The 21,379-nt window shown below is 45.9% G+C and overlaps 1 pseudogene; it reads left to right on the forward strand.

Moving 5' to 3' along the window:
* Positions 1 to 1,884: 1,884 nt before the first annotated feature.
* Positions 1,885 to 2,002, forward strand: LOC124552929 (annotated as a pseudogene).
* The last annotated feature ends 19,377 nt before the right edge of the window (positions 2,003 to 21,379 follow it).

Below are 21,379 nucleotides of genomic sequence, written 5' to 3' on the forward strand. Positions count from 1 at the left end.
TAGGCGCAGACTGAAACTTGACTATAGACTGGTACAGACAAACGCAGACTGGTACAAATACAGAGTGACTAATCGGAGGTCTGTACACTCATTATAATACCTCGTGTGTTCATGTATCACTGCGCGAGTGTGATCCATGAGGAGAAAAGCTTCTACATTAGCAGCAATCTCATTGGCTGCGTTACAAATTAATACGCGGATTGGCGGAAGCAGAATTTGGTCCGTCTCTAAGGCAGCGCCATCTCATAGTGCGGAGATGGACGAGCGCTGCGCCTGTGCTGTTGTGCTTAGCTGGGCGTGCTCTAGTGGGAAAGTTGTGTACGCGCTGAGTACGCGGAACTATGTACACAACAGTTAATATCAGTGTTGCAGAATTTTGCAACACAAATTTTTAAGACTGTGAATCGTCGTAAGGGAACAAACTACGTTCACAACACTTAAAGAAATGTATACATCTGAATATGAGGTGAACATAAAATAAATGTACTGTATGTTTTGACGCATATGTAGACAGAAAACTGGTGCTGTTCAAATCTCTGCGTTGCCCCATCGTCAGGCCGACGAGGAAGACAGACCCTGGTGCGTACGTCACAGCACGTGACATCACAGGTATTCAGAGTGCCAGCAGTCATCTCCGGCAGGGAGCGAGTAAGTATATCAGACGAGTTTATTAATTTAAATTCATGTAAGTCCTCAACAGCACATGATGAAATTGAGAGCTTTAGTGGGTACCTCTTCAATTACCCATTGACCTCTTGCACGGAGCCGAGCGTTCGTCGCGAAGAGTGGCGGACAAGGCGACTAGTATGACGTCACAAGCTCGTTGCAGGGCCCGTACATCTCGTTGCCCCTGCTCCCCCCCCCCCCCGTCCCTTTGCCGGGCCGCCTGCATTTCCATCCACACCGCCCCCACCAGTCAGCCCGCACGCTGTTCGTTCGTTTCTTTCGTCAGTCGACGCGACTGACACGAGTTATCGAGTGGTTGTACTTTAATACGTAGCACGCACGTCCATGTCATCGTATTTTATGCCTTTCTGTCTGGCCGGCCGGAGTGGGCGAGTGGTTCTAGGCGCCACAGTCTGGAACCGCGTGAATCCTGCCTCGGGCATGGATGTGTGTGATGTCCTTAGGTTAGTTAGGTTTAAGTGGTTTAAGTGGTTAGGGGACTGATAACCTCAGATGTCAAGTCACATAGTGCCATTTTTGTGGTGTCACCGCCAGACACCACAATTTTTTTCCACAGATGACTATCTATCTCACTTTACAGACAAGCATCCGAAACCCGCGATCTGCGAAGAGTCCTGGACGACAAACCGCTTTAGTTTCACTGTCCTTCTACCTCTTTTGGTAGATGCTCACGACAGTAGCACGTGAACAATCGACCAGCTTCGCTGTTTTCGAGATACTCGTTCACAGGCTGTGCATAATAATAGTCTGACTATCAGAGTCGTATCAGTGGATTTTCCCATTTCCAGATCTTGGCTAGGGTGATCCCCCGCCCGTGTGTGAACCGATTACACACTTCTGTACCGAGCGAGGTGCCGCAGTGGTTAGACACTGGACTCGCATTCGAGAGGACGACGGTTCAATCCCGCGTCCGGCCATCCTGATTTAGGTTTTCCGTGATTTCCCTCAATCGCTCTAGGCAAATGCCGGGATGGTTCCTTTCAAAGGGCACGGCCGACTTCCTTCCCCGTCCTTCCCTAATCCGATGAGACCGATGACCTCGCTGTCTGGTCTCCTTCCCCCAAAACCAACCAACACACTTCTGTTACCACGTCACGTGCCCTCAACGCCACAAGGTGGCTTCCAACGTCGTGGTGAGCGGTAGTCATAACATTTTCTGCTCGTCAGTCTATTTTCAGCAGGTAGTGTAAGATAACTGCCAACGGCTTTGCCGCAGTGGTAACACCGGTTCCCGTCAGATCACCGAAGTTAAGCACTGTCGGGCTGGGCTAGCACTTGGATGGGTGACCATCCGGTCTGCCGAGCGCTGTTGGCGAGCGGGTTCCACACAGCCCTTGTGAGGCAAACTGAGGAGCTACTTGACTCACCAGGAAAGTACTTGGGCTCGAACAAACAGATCTGTACGAACGTTTGGTTACAGGACCATTATGTACCTCTGAATGTGCTGGCGGGTGTCGTTTTTCTGCAAAACTCTGCAGTCATGTTCTAGATATCACTGTAGATGTAATTGTAGACGCCATACGCAATGCAGCAATCTTAACTGTAAATGTAAATGCGGAATGTCAATAAAATGCTCCGAGCAATACGAATGACTGCAAAACGCACAGTGAAGACATGCAAGTTGATCGCATGGCATATTTGCACAATCTACAATATCAGTGTTGAACGCCACGTCAATGACACTTTTGAAGTTGTTCACAAATATCGTAGTCAGCGTTCTGCCACGCGTAACGAAGCATTGGTCTGTATACTCCCGCAGATAACTGTTTGTAAATGACAGGATGCATATTCATGATAAAGAATCTGTCGTGCAATTTCGGCTGCATATTACTGGAACGTAGTTTAATGAAGTCTTTTATTCTCTTGGCATATATTTTATATTGCCTGCAGAAATACACATCCAGAGGTTGTGCATATTTTGTAGTTTTAGGCGAAATGATATTTAAATCTACATGTTTTCCTCCAGATGCTTCCAGTAGCACTCGTTCATCCTTATGTCCAAACCAGGAGTCACAAAGTACTAATGACTTTCTCGACAAATGTGGATTCAAAACTGACAGAAAAAACGTCTTCAGATGTTGTTTCGTCATCTTCCCACTCACATTTGCATCGACGACGACATTTGGAGGGCACCGCGTTTCTATTTCCCTTGACACGCGGGGTCCAAACTTTGCACTGGATTCTTGGAAGCAAATATAGAGTTTGTCTGCCAATCGTCCGTCCACTGATATAGCAACATCGATCGTGTAACTATGTGTTGCACAGTTAAGTGATTGCAACATCGCGTCAGTGTTTCTCTCCCCTTTCATGGATAGTGTTCTGTCACAAGAAAGTTCATAGTTGAGCTGACTCTGATCACAGTTCCATACAGAACTAATATCGATGTTTCCTCTCGTGATATGCTCATTGACGTCAGCAACAAACGTTTGAGCTCTTTCAATCAGCTCTTCTTCGTCATCCTTATCTTTTCGTGCTTGGAGCATAGTGATACGGCGTGATGTTATCCTAAACTCCTTTTTCAAATTAGTAATAAATCCTAGTGAAGCCGTAAAGTTTGTACACCCGAGATTTCTGGCTACGTCCAATGCCCAACGTTGTAAATGCCAATAATGAACGGCTGAAGCGCATTCTCGCGCTTCATCGAATTTCGCCATTACACGCTCCTTGATGGTCTTGAACAGCAGTGTACGATTTCCTTTGGAAACTGTATTTCCTTCTCTTTTCTTTGCCACGTAATCCAGTATGTTTTTAATATTGCTTTTAGACTTCAGTTTAGGGTATCTTTTCAGAAGCTTGTCGTACGTGTCGAAACCTCTTACGTAATAATCATCGTACATGTTGTCCAGTGTGTTGTCATCAAACGAGGTGATGATACTTGCAACTTTAACCCTCTTCTTGGGAGACGGTTGGTATTCTGTCACTGCTTCCATCGCCTCTTCCCGCACTTGCTGTAGCACTGCCGTTTGCAGTGAGTTGTTCGTCATTATCATCCCTGTCATCATCATTATGTGTTAGTGTTACAACAGTATATGTTTCTAACTTATGCATATATTTCTGCACTATAATAGATACCAGAAAACATGCGAATGATTCGTCTTCTACACCAATACCATCTTCACGAAGAAGGGTTCTTCGTAACTTCATCTCAACCAATCGCAATAGATTAGCAGGATTGATTACCAATCGCCGAGCCACCTGACGCTTCAATACACAAACAATGTCACAAAACGCAACTTCAGAGGCACACTGCACCGTCCCTACTGGTCCCGACTGGCGTACCGGCAGGCCAGTGTGCAATGCGGCACGGCATACGCAGAGGCCTCTAACGGACGACTGCAGAGTTTTGCAGATGCGGGAGTGTCACTAGTGCAATAAGAGACCTTTACATTATTTCTCACACGATTTTGGTGTATTTGTTCGAGCCCAAGTACTTTCCTAGCGAGAAGCAGCAGCTCCGGTCTCGTAAACTGGCATACGGCAGGGAGAGCGGTGTGGTGACCACATACCCCTCCACATCCGCATCCAGTGACGCCTGTAGTCTGAGGATGACACGGCGGCCGGTCGGTACCGTTGGGCCCCCATGGCCTATTCGAACTTTAGTTTTAGAATATGATAACTCTCGGGCTACTGCTTCGTTCTCTAACAGTCTTCATTATTCTCACTGTAATTTGGGAGACGGGAGCTAGCAAGGGCACAACTTAGCGCCTACTCCTAAGAAGTAAAGGGCAATTTTGAGTCCTGACAAGTGGCAAGAGTTGCAGAAACAAGCTGCAGTCGACAGCATCTGATCTGCCGTGCGTGAAAGTCGTGGCTGCATCGCGTGGCCTTCATCTAACCGCGTCTCTCCGATTGTACGGCGTGCAGCGCGGTTACGTCAAACTATCCGGGGATTACTGAATTCTGCGCCGGTGGGGTGAAAGGTGTGATTTGCTGAACGCCTCGGGTAATTCTAAAAATGTGGAACGCTACCGTTAATAGCCGCAGATTACATCTTTACCACGTCATTACCCGCAATAGCGTGGAGCGTTTATATTAACCGCGCTTGTAATTCTGCTCGTTGCGTTGTGGTCGCAGCGGTACCGACTTCGGGGGATTCCGCCGACAACCGACATCGCCCGAAGACGACCGATCTTTTCTAAGCATTAAGCTAGTGCGGGCTCAGTGCAATCGATCTAAACACCCGAACGCACAGCCTCAAATTGGTTTGTTTCATTCGCACGAATCGGGTGACTTTTCCAAAAGCAAAGAATGGATTGTGATAACTTACACTACTGGCCATTAAAACTGCTACACCAAGAAGAAATGCAGATGATAAATAGGTATTCATTGGACAAATATATTATGCTAGAACTGGCATGTGATTACATTTTCACGCAGTTTGCGTGCATAGAGCCTGATGGTTCAGATGGCTCTGAGCACTATGGGACTCAACTGCTGAGGTCATTAGTCCCCTAGAACTTAGAACTAGTTAAACCTAACTAACCTAAGGACATCACAAACATCCATGCCCGAGGCAGGATTCGAACCTGCGACCGTAGCGGTCTCGCGCTTCCAGACTGTAGCGCCTTTAACCGCACGGCCACTTCGGCCGGCGCATAGAGCCTGAGAAATCAACCACCTCTGGCCGTAATAACGGCCTTGATACGCCTGCGGCCGGCCGTTGTGGCCGTGCGGTTCTAGGCGCTTCAGTCTGGAACCGCGTGACCGCTACGGTCGCAGGTTCGAACCTGCCTCAGGCATGGATGTCTGTGATGTCCTTACGTTAGTTAGGTTTAAGTAGTTCTAAGTTCTAGGGGACTGATGACCACAGATGTTAAGTTCCATAGTGCTCAGAGCCATTTGAACCATCTGATACGCCTGGGCATTGAGTCAAACAGAGCTTGGATGGCGTGTAGGGTACAGCTGCCCACGCAGCTTCAACACGATACCACAGTTCTTCAAGAGTAGTGACCAGCGTATTGTGACGAGCCAGTTGTTCGGCCGCCATTGACCAGACGTTTTCAGTTGGTGAGAGATCTGGAGAATATGCTGGCTAGGACAGCAGTCGAACATTTTCTGTATCCAGAAAGGCCCGTACAGGACCTGCGAAATGCGGTCGTGCATTATCCTGCTGAAATGTAGGGTTTCGCAGGGATCCATTGAAGGGTAGAGCCGCGGGTCGTAACACATCTGAAATGTAACGTCCGTTGATCAGAGTGCCGTCAATGCGAACAACACGTGACCGAGACGTGTAACCAATGGCACCCCATACCATCACGCCGGGTGATACGCCAGTATGGCGATGACGAATACACGCTTCCAATGTGCGTTCACCGCGATGTCGCCAAACACGGATGCTACCATAGTAATGCTGTAAACACAACCTGGATTCATGCGAAAAAATGACGTTTTGCCATTCGTGCACCCAGGTTCGTCGACGAGTACACCATAGCAGGCGCTCCTGTCTGTGATGCAGCGTCAAGGGTAACCGCAGCCACGGTCTCCGAGCTAATAGGCCATGCTGCTGCAAACGTCGTCGAACTGTTAGTGCAGATGATAGGCACGGCGAACGCCAGGTTTGTTGCAGGCAGAAACGCCTGGGCGTGCTTATCACTATAAATCTCTTATTTTTGGACAAAACGTTTGGTGTTGTTTTTGGATTCTGCAGTTTTATTTAGATGAAAGATTTTCTTACTATCGTAAAGCTACAAATGAAGATCACAGTTCAGTATTACTGAATCCTGTCGAAACAAACGTATATCAATATGAGAAGATGCTTTGCCCCACTGCAAGCTTCGGAATTTTTACATTCAAGAAACTATATTTACTTGATCCATTTTTTTATCAAAACTTACCCCAACCCCCTTACAATTAACTCGTTTCTTTATTTATTTATTGTAGTTTAACATCTTCACTGGAAATGTGAACTAATTTACATGTGTAAATGTCCAACTGTTGCCAGTCATTAGATTACAGTCGTTTTCAACGAAAGGAATTCTAAACAGGAAACAAAATAGCTACATACATCGAAAATACTGCTGAGCTTAACCTTTTTTAAACATGCACATTAGAAAAGATAAATATTCCCCTCTTGCAACTGAAAGGAGAAACTTTATAAGATTAAAAAAATTTATTTCAAAAAACAATTATCTCTCTTTTGCCTCTTCTTCTGTCCCCCACCCGCTCCCCCAACGTGTACAATCGCAAGATAATTCATTATCATTCATTGCTCCTCACCCCATAGTCAACCAAGATACCTAAAGAAGGGCACCAATATGTTCACAGTTTCTTGTAAAAGCAACCCAGTACAAATGTAACTTCCTCAGATTTAGAAATAAGGTGAAGAAGCTCGATTTCTGTTGCTGCTGGACCATGAAGTTGTTTTTGTATGTCAATCCTTAAAACAGGTGGAAATTTAAGTTCAGGAGTACACTATTTGTTAAGAAGTGTAATGAATTGCACAATTAACTGATTTTAGAAATCTCTCGGAATAATGTGTGTTGGTCAACTACTGCCAATAGTTTCCCATTTTCCTGTGTCAGGGAGGGAGACACCACCATTATGAGTATGCCTTGCCTGCAACAGACGTGGCGTTCGCCGTGCCTAGCTGACGTGACGTCACCAACAAGCGCCGAGGCCTTCCTTTGAGTCGGTGTTGGCAGAGTTTTCCGGGTAGCCCCAGATCCACAGTGGCTGTGTGCACAGCCACAGATGGTGCAGAATGGCAAACATTCTCTGTGTTGGAGGGCGATAGGAAGAATGGAAGCAGGACAGTCGCGGACTGATGCAGCCCGACGGATTAACGTGAATCGTTGTTTCTCCGATGTGGCGACAGTTTATACAGACCGAAACTGTATCTCATAGACTGGGATAAGGCCGACCAAGTATGACGTCAGAAAGAGTGGACCGTTGTTTAGCGGTAAGGGCACATCGGTACCGCCTCAGTACTGCCCTGCAACTGGCATCTGACCTCGCACCATCCACTGGACGTGTTGTATCGAGGCAGAGGGTGTACATAAGGCTTCAACAGAGAGGCCTTTACTGTTGGAGACCTGCTGCCTGTTTACCTTTAACGTATCTTCACGGAAAAGAACGTCTAGAGTGGAGCCGTCAGTATGACACCTGGATGATGCAACGGTGGGCCAGTGTTCTTTTCACTCGGTGTGGAGACTGATTCTCGACGGATTCGCATCTGGATGGAATGTAGAACACGATTTCGGAACCCAAACATTGTGGGAAGAGACCGACGTCGAGGAGGAGCCGTAATAGTGTGTGCATGCATTATGCTGACCATGAAATTGTACTAGTGAGTCGGTAAAGTTTGGCTGCTGTCAAGTATCGTGACGAGATGTTTGGACCTCACGTGCTGTGAGCCCAAACGTCGTACCAATGGACGATAATGCTGGATCTCATGGATCACGGGTGGCTGATGTTTTGTTGGAAGCGGAAGATACTGCACGCATTGTGTGGACTGCTCGTTCTCCCGATGTGAAACCCATAGAGCACGTCTGCGATACACTAGGAAGGCGGGTTGCAACACGTCAGCACACGCCAAACATTCGCCAAGACTTGCGAGGAGCGCTGCAGGAAGAACGGGCGTTACAGAGTCAACGCGAGATTCACTGCATGCTCCGTCTTTTGTCAGGCCTCTATTGCTTCTAGAGGTGGTCACACCCCGTACTGAGCCCATCAACCAGTTGTCGGAATGTGTGTGCAAATCTGTTAAGTTGGTAAAAACGGGTAACATTCTTGTCCACCGTTACGCATGTTGCATTTGCTTACGTTTTGTACTCTCTCCATTGTTTCTACTGTACTGTCATCTATTTATATTGTTTTCTGGAAAGATAAACGCAACCTTGCAAAATTTCCGTGTGTTGCTTTAATTTTGGACAGTAGTGTATTTAAAGTGTCAATATGTAGTGAGCCGTGGCTGCCTGATGCTATGCAATGGATTAAACCTAGGTTGCTATTCTGCGTTTAGTCTCCTGTGGTTCTCGCGATCATGCTGTTACCCTCTCTTTCCTCGGGTGGCAGCAGCGGTGTGTATCGATATTCGCACCTCGTACTATCTTTCGCCTGGCGCGTATAGTTTCCGGCTGGGCTGTGTGGGGGCAGTTTGGTCGGTTAGCATGGAAGAGCGAGGAAGTCTCTGCGGCGCGTGGTTTGGCCGGGCCCGCTGGCGACCTCTATGCGGTGTCGGAGTATCGAGTGCTGTTCCCATTCCTACGAGGTTCGTGGCTCACCGATCCTGGACATGAAACTTGAGTTTTCACTTAATCTGCCAGCGAATCACGACTGTTCACTTTGTGTCGTTTGGAATTCGTTGTCCACTGTTGGGATATTCCCACGAGCAACAACGTTTGTGCTGGCCGCGGTGGTCTCGCGGTTCTAGGCGCGCAGTCCGGAACCGTGCGACTGCTACGGTCGCAGGTTCGAATCCTGCCTCGAGCATGGATGTGTGTGATGTCCTTAGGTTAGTTAGGTTTAAGTAGTTCTAAGTTCTAGGGGACTGATGACCGTAGATGTGAAGTCCCATAGTGCTCAGAGCCATTTGAACCATTTGAACAACGTTTGTTTTCAAGTCGGCAAATTTTAGTCACCTTCCGCTGGAGTTTAACTGTACTTGGTTATTTTGAGTTACACCAGCAGAATTTTCTGCTTTGTGGCCGTAAACGTTCCGATCACCTGCCCTGGCCGTTGACGTAAATTCAGTCAGTGAATTTTCCTCATTGTGTTGTCGCTGTCCAGCACGGTGTGTAGTTTGACAGCTCCGTGTATGATTGGCTGTGGGCGGCAATACCTTCTACGTTGTTCCATTGAACTCCCTGTTGTGTGCTGGTTGGGTCAAGTGGAGGTTACCTTGCCGGTGGGTCCGTTGGCTGTCTGTCGGTTGGGTTTTCGTCGGATCAACAACGGCAGGGCCGACTGCCTGTCTCACCTAACCGAGCGATAGCGTTTCAATTGCAGGCCAACGCTCGCAACTTGTGAGCGCCTTTGAGTGTACTGCCTTTTCTTGCTTGTTCTTCTTGTTTGTACTTGTATAGCTTCTAGCCTATTTTTCGATTAAGGTTTTTTTGCCCTTAGTGCGTCAGATGGTTTAGGCCTTCAGCCTAAGAACTGTTTTACGTAAACCTTTGGCATTTTTAAAATTAATGTTACTGAGTCATAAGAGTTGGGCCTTCAGCCGATTTTGAATTTAAGTAGTTTGCTCTTAAACTGTCAGATTCTTTGGGCCTCAGCCTAATTAAGGAACTGTTTTAAAATAAGGCTTTGCCTTTTAAATTTCTGATTTTGGTTGTGTTAAAAGTTATTGGCTTTCAGCTGTTTTTGAATTAAAGTGATCTTGCCGTTAAGGCATGAGATTCTACGGCGCATTCAGCCGCTAAATAAGTTCCGGAACTAAATATGTGCCGGCCACAGTGGCTGAGCAGTTCTAGGCGCTACAGTGTGGAAATGCGCGACCGCTACAAAAAAAAAAGTTCAAATCGCTCTGAGCACTATGGGACTTAAATTCTAAGGTCATCAGTCCCCTAGAACTTAGAACTACTTAAACCTAACTAACCTAAGGACATCACACACATCCATGCCCGAGGCAGGATTCGAAACTGCGACCGTAGCGGTCGCGCGGTACCAGACTGTAGCGCCTAGAACCGCTCGGCCAACCCGGCCGGCTGCGACCGCTACGGTCGCAGGTTCGAACCCTGCCTGGGGCATGGATGTGCGTGATGTCCTTAGTTCGGTATAAGTAGTTCTAAGTTCTAGCGGACTGATGACCTCAGCAGTTAAGTCCCACAGTGGTCAGAACCATTTGAACTAAAGCCGTGTGTGTTTTTTTTTTTTTTTTTTTTAATTTTTCTTGGCTCTTGTAATGTTCGAGAGTAACTGACAGCCGCTTACTTTGACCCCTTTCCACAACTTAAACTACCTGTCCTGTCCTGCGAGTTTAGCAGGGAGCCTCATGTAGAGCATAACGAAATCCGTGGTACTGAGAATATATAATTTTGTGACTTAGCTTATGTGGCTGATTAACCCGACTGTACTATCTATACACGTACTGAAACGAATCGTGTAATGTACTGGATATACGAATAATGATTTCTCATTCTGTATTTTATTTACTTGGGAAGATTGTACACCGAGTTGCCTCTGTATGTTCATTGTTTTTGGGTCTGACGATGGTCATCGTTGACGGAAGTCAATTACCTGGTTTTGCAGTCAGTGACTGGTTTTAGGATAACTATTTCCTGGATCGCTGTGAAAGTTTATTGCGAATATCTCGCAAATTGTATTACGTCTTAAATCGATTTCATATGCGAGTTCAGGTAATTTGATGGCACACTGTGTATCGTCGGGCTGGTGAAACGCAAGTGAACGCCATGAAAGCGGCACAGCTGCCGTTCCAACGGCTGGTTGCGCTGGAGAAGGATGGCGGGCTGTCCGTCAGTTTATCTGAGTGCCGGCGGCGTGGATGCGGTGTCAGCCTGCAGTGGTATCGCTATCGCAAAGCGAAAGGCGCGTGTTAATGGCCCGACGCACTACGGGCGCGGGTTGCCCGGCGCGGCGAGCCGGTGAAAGTCTCCTAACAGAGAAGAGCCGAGGGTGTCAGGGACGCTATGTGTCAGCCGCACACACAGCCTGTATGGTACTTCAGGAGTTACGGTCCAACCGCGCAACTAATGGTGCTACCTGTTATCCTGCGTTTTAGTAACGACCTCAGAGTCCGCCGCTTCGCTCTGGTACACTGTGTGGCGTACTCAGACCTCCTTCTTTTTCGTTATTGTTTAATCGGATCTTTAACCTGTTCGCAAATTGCAACACCTAAACTTTTCACGCAAATTAAGGCCTTAGAAGCAATATACAGGGTGTTACAGAAAGGTACGGCCAAACTTTCAGGAAACATTCCTCACACACAAAGAAAGAAAATATGCTATGTGGACATGTGTCCGGAAACGCTTACCTTCCATGTTAGAGCTCATTTTATTACTTCTCTTCAAATCACATTAATCATGGAATGGAAACACACAGCAACAGAACGTACCAGCGTGACTTCACTTTGTTACAGGAAATGTTCAAAATGTCCTCCGTTAGCGAGGATACATGTCTCCACCCTCCGTCGCATGGAATCCCTGATGCGCTCATGCAGCCCTGGAGAATGGCGTATTGTATCACAGCCGTCCACAATGCGACCACGAAGAGTCTCTACATTTGGTACCGGGGTTGCGTAGACAAGAGCTTTCAAATGTCCCCATAAATGAAAGTCAAGAGGGTTGAGGTCAGGAGAGCGTGGAGGCCATGGAATTGGTCCGTCTCTACCAATCCATCGGTCACCGAATCTGTTGTCGAGAAGCGTACGAACACTTTGACTCAAATGTGCAGGAGCTCCATCGTGCATGAACCACATGTTGTGTCGTACTTGTAAAGGCACATGTTCTAGCAGCACAGGTAGAGTATCCCGAATGAAATCATGATAACGTGCTCCATTGAGCGTAGGTGGAAGAACATGGGGCCCAATCAAGACATCACCAATAATCCCTGCCCAAACGTTCAAAGAAAATGTGTGTTGATGACGTGATTGCACAACTGCGTGCGGATTCTCGTCAGCACACACATGTTGATTGTGAAAATTTACAATTTGATCACGTTGGAATGAAGCCTCATCCGTAAAGAGAACATTTGCACTGAAATGAGGATTGACACATTGTCGGATGAACAATTCGCAGAAGTGTACCCGTGGAGGCCAATCAGCTGCTGATAGTGGTTCAAATGGCTCTGAGCGCTATGGGACTTAACATCTGAGGTCATCAGTCCCCTAGAACTTAGAACTACTTAAACTTAACTAACCTAAGGACATCACACAAAACCCAGTCATCACGTGGCAGAGAAAATCCCTGACCCCGCCGGGAATCGAACCCGGGAACCCGGGCGTGGGAAGCGAGAACGCTACCGCACGACCACGAGCTGCGGACAGCTGCTGATAGTGCCTGCACACGCTGTACACGGTACGGAAACAACTGGTTCTCCCGTAGCACTGTCCATACAGTGACGTGGTCAACGTTACCTTGTACAGCAGCAACTTCTCTGACGCTGACATTAGGGTTATCGTCAACTGCTCGAAGAATTGCCTCGTCCATTGCAGGTGTCCTCGTCGTTCTAGGACTTCCCCAGTCGCGAGTCATAGGCTGGAATGTTCCGTGCTCCCTAAGACGCCTATCAATTGCTTCGAACGTTTTCCTGTCGAGACACCTTCGTTCTGAAAATCTGTCTCGATACAAACGTACCGCGCCACGGCTGTTGCCCCGTGCTAATCCGTACATCAAATGGGCATCTGCCAACTCCGCATTTTTAAACATTGCACTGACTGCAAAACCACATTCGTGATGAACACTAACCTGTTGATGCTACGTACTGACGTGCTTCATTCTAGTACTGTAGAGCAATGAGTCGCACGTCAACACAAGCACCGAAGTCAACATTACCTTCCTTCAATTGGGCCAACTGGCGGTGAATCGAAGAAGTACAGTACATACTGACGAAACAAAAATGAGCTCTAACATGGAAATTAAGCGTTTCCGAACACATGTCTGCATAACATCTTTTCTTTATTTGTGTGTGAGGAATGTTTCCCGGCGTTGCCTGGTGAAACGTTGTTGTGATGCTTCGTGTAAGGAGGAGAAATGCGTACCACCACGTTTCCGAGTTTCATAAAGGTCGGATTGTAGCCTATCGAGATTGCGGTTTATCGAATCGCGACATTGCTGCTCGCGTTGATCGAGATCCAATGACTGTTAGCAGAAAATGGAATCGGTGGGTTCGGGAGGGTAATACAGAACTCCGTGCTGGATCCAAACGGCCTCGTATCACAGCAGTAGAGATGACAGGCATCTTATTCGCATGGCTGTAACGGATCGTGCAGCCACGTCTCGATCCCTGTCAGCAGATGGGGACGTTTTGCAAGACAACAACCGTCTGCACGAACAGACCGACGACGTTTGCAGCAGCATGAATTATCGGCTAGGAGACTGTGGCTGCGATTACCCTTGACGCTGCATCCCAGAGAGGAGCGCCTGCGATGGTGTACTCAACGACGAACCTGGGTGCACGAATGGCAAAACGTCATTTTTTCGGATGAATCCAGGTTTTTTTTTACAGCATCATGATGTTCGCATCCTTGTTTGGCGACATCGCGGTGATCGCACATTGGAAGCATGTATTCGTCATCGCCATACTGGCGTATCACCCGGCGTGATGGTACGGGGTGCCATTGGTTACACGTCTCGGTCACCTCTTGTTCGCACTGACGGCACTTTGAACAGTGGACGTTACATTTCAGATGTGTCACGACCCGTGGCTCTACCCTTTATTCGATCCCTGCGAAACTGCACATTTCAGCAGGATAATGCACGACCGCTTGTTGAAGGTTCTGTACGGGCCTTTCTCGATACAGAAAATGTACGATTACTGCCCTGGCCAGCACGTTCTCCAGATGTCTCACGAACTGAAAACGTCTGGTCAATAGTGGCCGAGCAACTGGCTCGTCACAATACGGCAATCACTACTCTCGATGACCTGTGGTATCGTGTTGAAGCTACATGGGTAGCTGTAGCTGTACACGCCATCCGAGCTCTGTTTGACTCAATGCCCAGGCGTATCAAGAGTGTTATTACGGCCAGAGGTGGTTGTTCTGGGTACTGATTTCTCAGGATCTATGCACCCAAATTGCGTGAAAATGCAATGACATGTCAGTTCTAGTATAATATATTTGTCCAATGAATACCCGTTTATCATCTGCATTTCTTCTTGGTGTAGCAATTTTAATGGCCAGTAGCGTATCTGTGAGAGCTGCTGCAGCTGCATGTTGGGAAACAGTAGCGCCCAGTGGGGCAGGGTGTACGCTGATCTCCCATAGGCGCCCTTTCGACGTCGGCGCAGGTTATCGACCCCGGAGCTTTCTCGCTCGCCCGGAGCATCATCCATTGCGAAACCAGTGCAGCCGATACGGCCAGGCGGCGGACGTATTGCCGCGTCGGCGTTGCCTCACCGACGGCCGCCTTATTACCGTAGCTGCAGCAGCTGCGGCGCTGGACATGTTGCAGTTTGCCTTTCACTGACCTGCAGTCGCTCCTGGGCGCTCTCGCAGCACATCGTGGAGGAAAAGGTTAGGGCGTGCTGATGAAACCGTTTAGTGAGGGAACCTAACGCGTAACAAGTGTGTAACATTTCTGGCTGTACGAGCCATGCCTTTACTCCCACATTATTACCTCTCAGCCGAGTGAAAAAAGAGTAACTGGCGTATGGCAGCATACCGAGGGCGTGGGCGCAGTGCTTAGCATGGACTCGCATTCCGGAGGACTCCGGTTCAAATCCACGTCCGACCACGCTGAGTTATTGCAACAAAATTAAACACTGTCAGCAGCCTCTATGATTTTATTTATTTTGTTGCAACCAGTTTCGGCGCTTCAATACGCTATCTTCAGGCTGTAGTTGATGCGAAAGGGGTTTACACGATCCCTATATACTGGGTGATCATAAAGTCAGTACAAATTTGAGAAGTTAATAAACCACAGAATAATGTAGATAGAGCGGTAAAAATTGACTCACATGCTTGGAATGACATGGGATTTTATTAGAACCACCCCATATTGCTAGACGCGTGAAAGATCTCTTGCGCGCGTCGTTTGGTGATGATCGTGTGCTCAGCCGCCACTTTCGTCATGCTTGACCTCCCAGGTTCCCAGACCTCAGTCCGTGCGATTATTGGCTTTGGGGTTACCTGAAGTCGCGTGTGTATCGTGATCGACCGACATCTCTAGGGATGCTGAAAGATAACACCCGACGCCAATGCCTCACCATAACTCCGGACATGCTTTACAGTGCTATTCACAACATTATTCCTCGACTACAGCTATTGTTGAGGAATGATGGTGGACATATTGAGCGTTTCCTGTAAAGAATATCATCTTGGCTTTGTCTTACTATGTTATACTAATTATTGCTATTGTGATCAGATGAAGCGCCATCTGTCGGACATTTTGTGAACTTTTATATTTTTTTTTTATTCTAATAAAACCCCATATCATTCCAAGGATGTGTGTCAATTTATACCTCTCTGTCTATATTATTCCGTGATTTATTCAGTTTTCAAATTCACACTGACTTTTTGATCACCCGGTACATTATGTGACCAAAAATATCCGGACACCTGGCTGAAAATGACTTGCAAGTTCGTGGCGCCTTCCATCGGTAATGCTGGAATTCAGTATGGTGCTGGCCCACCCTTAGCCTTGATGAAAACTTCCACTCTCGCAGGCATACGTTCAGTCAGGTGCTGGAAGGTTTCTTGGGGAATGGCAGCTGATTCTCCACGGAGAATCTCATTCTGGAAACATCTCCCAGGCTGTGGTTAAGCCATGTCTCCGCAAAATACTTTCTTTCAGGAGTGCTACTTCTGCAAGGTTCGCAGGACAGCTTCTGCATAGAGCTTCTGACCATGTTCGAAGTCCATGAGTTCCGCAGAGCGCCCCGTTCTGCTCTCTCATGATGTGTAAAATCTACTGAGGTCTCTGATATGGAGTACCTGGCAGTAGGTGGCAGCACAATGCACCTAATAGGAAAAACGTATGTTTTTGGGAGTGTCCGGATACTTTTGATCACGTAGTGTACATCGCATCCGTGGTTAGAGTGCTAACATCTAACTTTTCAGATAATCTGCGTATCCATTTCTGCTGGCCACTGACGTTATATGTATAGTGATCGTGTCAATCCCTTCCACATCAACTACAGCCTGAAGATGGCGCACTGAAGCGCCGAAACTGGTTGCAACAAAATAAATAAAATCATAAGGTCGGCTGTAGGTGTTATACTTTGTCATAATGGGAAACGGCCGTCGTCCCAGAGGAATCTTGCCAAAAGGATGGAGATACAAAAAAACACGCTGAGTTAGGTTTTCCATTATTTCCCTAACTCACTCCAGGCAAATATTGAGCTTCCCCACTCTTTCGTAATCCGAGCTGGTGCCCCATCTCTAGTGACCCCCTTGTCGACTGCACCTTATAGCCTAAACTTCCTTCCTTCCTCTTTTCATGACGTCGTAAGATAGGGACGACAGATGTTAGCCTACCACCCCGTTACACCTACTGCATCCACTTGTGTTGCGTTTGACAGATGTATACAGTTCAGTGACATTAATGGGACTACCACCAATATATGATGTCAACAAGCAATTACCAGTGACAGCACCAGAAGCTGTATAAAGCGTGTCGGACGGACACGAAGGACAGTGCAATAGTTGTCATTATGTGAAAATGTAGCGATTTATCTGACGTCCAAAAGAGCAAGTTCTTCGGCTTTCGCGACAAGGATGGAAGAATTTCCGAAACAGTTTTTAAACTGTTCGGGTGCCGTCGTGGTTTAAGTGTACCGTGCATGGCAGAATGGCGCTATCCAAAACCGAGGCAACTTTTGTGCACCACGCCCCATGAGATGGCACGGCCGAACGACGTCTGCGGAGATGTGTACAGGCGAATAGACGTAAAAGTCTTGAGCAACTGACCACCCACATGAACCAATGGTCTACCAACAGCGTCTCCCCAAAGACCATCCAGTCAAAGTTGCTGCGTATGGGTCTCCACACCAGCCATGCTAATGGTTGTTCACGGGCAACAAAAGCAACGTCCACTGATGGGTTTTTTCAGATGAATCACGTTTTATGCCCCATTCGACTGATGGGCGTTGGCTTATCCGGTGTGGAACGTCTGAAAGCTGAAAGCCTGCAACAATCGTCGGAAGGGTCCAGGCTGGAGAAGGGTGCATTATGGTCTGGGACATTCCCTCAGTGATCTCGTCCTTTTGGAAGACAAAATGGATCAACACAAGTATCCATTTATCCTTGGGGAACATGTCCACTTCTAGACGCAGTTTCTTTTTCCTTGGCACGATGACATCTTCCAACAGAACAATGCATCGTGTCGCACATCTCACAATGTACGGGCATGGCTTGAAGACCACCAGGTTCAGTTTACCATTGTCCCACGGCCACCAGGTTACCAAGATTACCTCTATCATGCGTTTGCGCCATGGGTCCTCAACAGGGAAAACTAGCCCAGCTGGAGATGGCATGGCTCCACATCCGTTTCTCACTGACTCTTCTCCTGCGTGTCACGCAGCAGTCCACACTGCAGAAGGTGATCATTCTCACTTTTGGCAGGCAGTCACTTAAATGCGAGCGGTCAATCAAAATGATGGAAGGACCAACCTCTGGCCTTCAATCTAAAACTCATATTTCCGTTTATCAGTCTATACACATAATTTAAGTCCCTCGCAAAGTTTTTCTCTCCGTACCTGACATCTAACCTCGGGAGACGCCGTACCGATTTTGGTATGGATTTTACTAGTAGATAGACTGATTCACGAGGTAAGTTTATGTACTGTATTTATTACCGTTGTAACGTCCTTACACACAATATACATTCACAGGAACACGTCAATGATTTTTGTCTAAGAAACTTAAGTAAATCCATATTTTCCATATTTCTAGCAGAAGGTGGCCGATATAGGTCACAGCTTACAACTATTCCACCTATAAAGTAGAGAAAAAATAATTATCTTGCTTTAAGAAATAGAAATTTATTCTCACAAATGTCCATTCCCAAGTGACATATCAAATGGCCAGAAAGAGTTACCGAACAAAATTTTCTAACGAATTTTCATCAACTGCTCCTACAACAATACACTAAGTACGGTCGTGATGAAACATAATCCGATCGCCGCCCAGCCAATGCATATACTAGTTATACATCATGTAAGTAGGTTGTTCTACGATTACTGTTTACGAATGTCACTCCAACTGTGAGTAAAATACTCAATACTAATTCTTTTATTTGTAACTTACTATATTATTTTTATAGCGGCTTGTGAAAGGCATTACCGAATTTTGCTGTACGTTGTTTCACTATTATTGCAAATTGTAATGAATGAAATTTGAAGTTTTACCATTAGGGCAATGTGTAAGCTGCAAAGCTGCAGCAAAAACCTACGTTAGTAATTTTACGGAGACATCTGTACTCTAGACGGCGTTTTCTGCGTTCCGCGGGAAGATTAGTCCAGTGAGATAACAATAAGCTCCAAGGTATGGTATACGCACAGTACAGCTTGGCCCTTTCGCACAGAATGCTGGGAGCATCTTAGGCGATGTCAACAGCATGTCAGAATTTTGGAAAATGCATAAAACCCTTCCTCACCACTCTTTCCCCGTCCCCCTTAATTTCATTTTCACTTCTTTACGTCTTACTGTGCTTCATCCAGTTTCTAAACTGATGTAATATTAGCTGACTTTTCTTAACTATATCCCCCATTTTTTACTTGGTACCATGAATGAATGTCAATTCAAACATTAATCATTTTGGCTTTCTGGTCAGTAACTGTGATCAAATTCTATGTAATAGCATCTGTGTTCCTTTTTAATTTACTTTTGATAAGAAATAGCCCGCATCTCGTGGTCGTGCGGTAGCGTTCTCGCTTCCCACGCCCGGGTTCCCGGGTTCGATTCCCGGCGGGGTCAGGGGTGTCCTTAGGTTAGTTGGGTTTAGGTAGTTCTAAGTTCTAGGGGACTGATGACCATAGATGTTAAGTCCCATAGTGCTCAGAGCCATTTGAACCATTTGATAAGAAATACCATGTGTGTTAGACTGGCTATGATTATTTCGGTTCCTGTTTTCAACATTTCTCTACGTTCTGTAGATTTTTAGCGTCAATGTGTCTTAGTTCGGTACTCTGGTAATTTTTTATGACTGTATCAATTTTTAAAATCATGAGTTTGTAAGTTTTATCGTAGATTTAACTCCTTTCCCTCATCCCCTTCGTATAAACACCCTCCCATCTCAACAATATTTCATTAGTTTGGCAGTTATATTACTTTTATAGTATGTTTAAGGTCAGCTTACCCACTTTTGGCTGGTATTGTCAATATACTAAAAATGGCATATGATATTATCATTTCTCTGTATTTTCATTTTATAATCAAGGATTGCCTTCCTTTATTAGTTTTTACCTGTTTCCGAGGTAGATTTCGTGATGTGACTGTGTAGTAATTTTTATGAAATATTTTTGAACCGATGTGTTAACGTATAGATTTGTACCATGTCTCTTTTAATAATTTTCAACTGTATCACATATGGAATTTTAATTCCATTCTTCGGTTGCCTGGACATTCGGACGAAATACTTTTCTAAACAATGTGTTAAAATTTAGATATATATTATATTTATTAAAAAAAAAATTTTGGTTACATTTTGTGATATGTATAAAATTATAGATGGTTTGCATCTACATGTTCTACATCCCTTTCATATTTTCCTTCACTCCTAAAAAATGTATTTTCTTCACATTATTTTAATTTAATGTGAATTTCCGTCTGATATGGCTTGACTGGTTTCAGTTTCATGGACTGATCTGGAGCTTGTATTTCACATGCTTACGTTTTTTCAATGGATTGTAAGCTATTTAATGTTCTTACATTCATCAGTCTTGCTTTTCTGGTACCCTGGAATTTCAAAGGAGTGTAGAACTGTTAATACTTCAATTTTGTAATTTGACTATCACATAATTATTTAATGGAAACTTCTTTGGATTCGATCAAGACTGCCATCTTTGACTCTGACGTTCTTTGACTTGTATTACTGCACATCACTTGCTGTCCATGTGTCAATGTGCCATCAGATTTTAATCTTATTACAGTTTTCGATTTTATGTTATGTCAGCAATTATGGTTTCCTGTGATGACTTATTTTTAAAGCATGTGTGACATCTGATAGATCTGTGATAATTTTCATGAGTATTTTGATCGATTTTAGACTTCTTCTGTTTTTCTTACTTTAGTTTGGCATCGTCACATTGTCCACTTTTGTATGTTATACAGTTGCCATTGCTGACGGTTCAGAACCGAAACCAGTAGCAAAATAAAATAACATTATTACAGACAGCATAGTATTGTGCATTTTTAAAATGCAGGGAGCGTAATAACGCGATCGGTGCCTGGTTTATGATCTGCTGTAGGGACAGTAGGGGTGTAGGGTAAACAAGCCCCACGTAGGCGGTACACGAATCAGCTTCACGTAGCCCAGTACCTGCTGCTACTGGACAACTAAGCTGGTCACGTGGCGTGGTACAGGCGTGTTCCAGTTCTAAGTAGCGTTAGTTATCATCTCATTGGCGAACGCAAAAAGTGGGACATCGTAAATACGCTCGCAGGAAGCTCCGACAGGTTGGTGTTAACGCCAATAATTTCACTCGCAATGAGAAGGAGAAAGGTGCGATAGTGCCGTCAGAAAAGATGACGTAACGTGCAAGCAAATGTTGACAAACGACACTTTAAGTAACTCAATGGATGGACAGGGTTGGAGTATGATTCAGTTATCTACCACAGAGCAGAATAAGTAAAAATTACACCACAAACACACTACTTGCCAAAAAGGAATGCATATGATAAACGGGTATTCATTGGACAAATATATGATACTAGAACTGATATGTGATTTCACTTTCACGCAGTTTGGGTGCATACATCCTGAGAAATCAGTACCCACAACAACCACCTCTGGCCGTATTAATCGCCTTGATACGCCTCGGCACTGAGTCAAACAGAGCTTGGATGGCGTGTACAGGTACAGCTGCCCATGCAGCTTCAACACGATACCACAGTTCATCAAGAGTAGTGACT

The sequence above is a fragment of the Schistocerca americana genome, chromosome 10, assembly GCF_021461395.2.
Source record: "Schistocerca americana isolate TAMUIC-IGC-003095 chromosome 10, iqSchAmer2.1, whole genome shotgun sequence".
In the NCBI taxonomy this organism is placed as follows: Eukaryota; Metazoa; Arthropoda; class Insecta; order Orthoptera; family Acrididae; genus Schistocerca; species Schistocerca americana.